This window comes from Taudactylus pleione, unplaced genomic scaffold, assembly GCF_031769625.1.
Source record: "Taudactylus pleione unplaced genomic scaffold, aTauple2 ptg001314l, whole genome shotgun sequence".
NCBI lineage: Eukaryota > Metazoa > Chordata > Amphibia > Anura > Myobatrachidae > Taudactylus > Taudactylus pleione.
The window spans coordinates 14,841,119-14,844,847 of record NW_028285714.1 but is presented as its reverse complement, the minus strand read 5'-3'; positions in this window follow the sequence as shown (position 1 = coordinate 14,844,847).

The following is a 3,729-nucleotide window of genomic DNA, read 5'->3' as shown; positions in this document are numbered from 1 at the left end:
ACACAACTTAAGTACCCAAAATAGTCTTATTAGGGCTATTAGTACACATCTACATTGATTCCCTATGTTAGTGTATCTTTTTCTGGGGTTCAGGCTGATTTCCCCAATTCTTTCAGTACTTTTCGCCTGATCCGCATTCGCCTATTTCCGTTTTCGCCTGTTTTGCAATTGAATTAGGCGAAAAGCGGGGACGCTCACGGAATGAATTTGCCTCTGAAACAGGCAAATGAGGCGAAAATTTCCCGACATATGACCTCTAATTGAATACTCTTCATTGTGGGGCCTCACAGCATTTGGGTAGGGCCTCGAAGCGAGCATTTTGTGTTGTCATGATCTTAATGTTTATTATGGAAGATAGCTTTAGCAGGCTTACCCAGCATTCTCAGCTCTCTGACTATACCAAATACGCTTTGCGATCGGAGGTTGTATGTAAACAAACTTCCTTATACCATTTTGCATGCTTTTTTATACTATGTTATTTATACTGTGTGTTTAATATTTCAATTGATTTTTGTAAACAAATATTCTTAAAATCCCGGGCAACGCCAGGTACTCCAGCTAGTAATCAATAATTATGCATAATTTCCAACGGCTCTCTATGGGCTCTATTTACTACAATCCGCATATTGAATGCGGATTGTAGTGTGATATTACCGAGTGAATTCGCATTGCGAATTCAGGCAATATCACAGGGATTTATTATAAATCCCTTGCAGGGACAGAGCTTGCGATAAAGCTCTGTCCCTGCGGATCCCATCCGCACTCTAGTCGCGGTATTTTCGGAAAAAATACCGCGACTAAGAGCCCGCGCATACGCCGACCCACCGTCGCTGCTACCCCCCACTGACGCTAAGCCCCGCCCCCCGCGTTCGCGGACCCCCCATCCCTTCATTACACTTACCTGCATCCTCCTGGCCTCCGGTGATCTTCTCCGGGCTTCCCTATCAGGTGACCTCCCATAGTGCACTGGGGCCCAATCACCTGATGACCGGGCCGCAGTGCACTGTGGGAGACCAGCTGACAGGAGAGGAGCCATCACCGGAGGCCCGATCACCGGTCCCTGGATTCAGGTAAGTGAAAAAGAAATGTTTACATTTTTTTTTCTTTTTTTACAGCAATCAGCTTGCGGTCTGTTTAGACCACACAGCTGATTACTGGTACCGGCTCCCGTCTCTGCTCTCCCCATGAGTGGGAGCCCGGTAACCGGGGGAGACCCTAGATAACGCCTCCTCCAGGTGGCGTTATTATCACAGGGCTTCCCCCGGTATTTTTTTACAATTTATTTTTAGTAACTATGGTCGGATCACATTTCCCATTAAAATTATGGGAAATTCGATCTGCTTTACTAAAAATAAGTGATACTAGGGGTTGTAGTAGAATTTGGGGCAGATGGGACTACAGCTCCAGTCCTCCACATAAAAATAGGCCCATCACCATGACAGCATGATAATGACCAGTCGCCCAGCTGGCCAAATTGTTGGCCACAAAGTAATACAATTGTATTTCTAGTATCCTCACAAAATTATACAAGGTTTCTACTTCTACATATTTAGGTGAACTTTGGGGCTGATAGTGTAGGGGCTGTACACGCCCACATGCCACTGGTCACACCCACACAGCACTGCTCATAGGTGCTCTGCCTCTAACAATAGGCCTTTGATCATTTTCAGGTTCAGGCCCATGTGACCCTTAATCCGGCCCCACCTGTACCCATCAGGAGAGTAGTGACAGCTTCTACTCCAGCATCAGCTCCACTTTCAGGGCTTGCTTGGAGCCTTGGACAGCCAATGGTGGATGCAGGGCTGGCTCTAGCAGGAGCTGCGTCCTGTACAGAACGGAACTGGGACATCCGTTAACCCTTCGAAGCATGCTCGCAAAAAAGGGTGTGTGGCATAATTACCATAGGCAAAGCCCCCTGAATGACATAATTTGGTTCATGCCCATAAGGTATGCCTCCCATTTAACGTCAGGCTGGGGGCGAGCCCAGCACTCCGTCAGTAGCTTCGGCTTGTGGATAGAACAGCGGACAGTGTCCGAAAAACAGGACTGTACCACTGAAATCTGGATGGCTGAGAGGGGTGTGCCCTTTATTGGGTGGTGCCCTAGTACGACCGCGCTGGTCAGTGCCCCAAGATCCGGCCATGGGTGGATGCAGTGCAGCTGGTAGCATCCCCCAAGTATAGCCCCGAACACTGTCCGGCAGTGTTTTCCATTATGAGGGTTTATCCAGCCACAGACATTTAGAACACAGGTATACATCCACAGATGTGGATTGTGAACTAAGATACCATTGCTTAACCTGACTTTGGGCCTGATTCAGACCCACTCGCGAGCGGCTGTACGCTCGCAAGTGGGTCGATGGTCTGCACTGAGCATGCGCACGACGGAGGGAGCTCCGTCGTGCGCATGCGCCAGACACGACGAGCGAAGGACTTTCCTTCGCTCGTTGTGTCCGATCAAAGGGGGCGTGCTGTCAATGTTGATTGACAGCACGCCCCCTTTGGTGGGCGTGCCGGGGGCGTGCCTCCCTGACGGGGGCGTTCCCACGGGAACGCCTCCCGTCAGAAGCCGGCCCACTGACATCACTAGTGATGTCAGTGGGAGTGATTTTGGCTCTGATAGAGCCAAAATCACTCCGGAGCTTGCGGTTGAAAACCTCAACCGCAGGCTCCGGCTCGCAATTTCGATGGTCGCGATGGTGACGACCATCGCGGCCATCAAAATGCACGCTCGTATAGCCTGTCGGTGGTGACCCACAGCTATACGAGCGTCCAGGAGGACGCTCCATGAAAAAGGAGCCCGGCCCTCATGCAGAGCGTGCGCTCTGCTCAGAGCGTACGGCTCTGAATGAGGGCCTTTGTTCCTAATATGCAAGCTATCAACTAGGCACATTTGTGCATTTGTTCACCATTGCTATTATTCGTATGCACTTCAATTTTTTTTTTCATCTGGGTTCATAAAAACAATCGACTTCCCATATTGTCTTATAATTCTGAGTGACATCACTTGCTGCTGCTATTGATTAATATACTGAGCCAACTATTGGATTTAATCTGACAATTTTTTCACCAAGTGTGGCCACAGCGTTTCTCATTTATTCTCTGGGATTTCCCTTATTGGACTGAATTTAGTTCTTTTTATTTTTCACTTATATATGTTAAGGATATCTAGTATATGCTGTTTTTAGATGTTCTAGTACATGCCCCAAAGGGTTTGTTATATGTTTATTGGTTATAACATTATTTTTCAATTATTATCTTAATGAGATATTAAACTACATTTTGGTTATTTTAGCACTCCTAGCCTCCTTTGTCCTTTTGTTAATGTATGTTGGTTAAAAACATATCTGCCGCTGTCCATCCATTTTCATTGGCAAATGCAGCCTCCATAGGCTATAGGGGCTGCTGGGCTGCCAGATTTACCCTTGTCCTTGATAAGTAAGCCGTCTTCAGATAGGTTTATGGGTTATTATTTTGCTACTTTTTTAAAGAGGCGCAGTGTGTGACGGGGACCCCAACCAGGAAACAGTGAGATAGCTGTACACTATCACACTGCTCCCAGCTCTTCTCCAGGATGGCTCTTATCGGAGCCCGTATCCTGGCAAGAGAAACATAGTAAATATTTTCATATAATGAATGTATGCAAAAAATATTTATCTCATCCACATTAAAAATGAGGATTGTGATACATATGCCCCGTTACACGGCAGCAGGACACCTATTTGCCCTG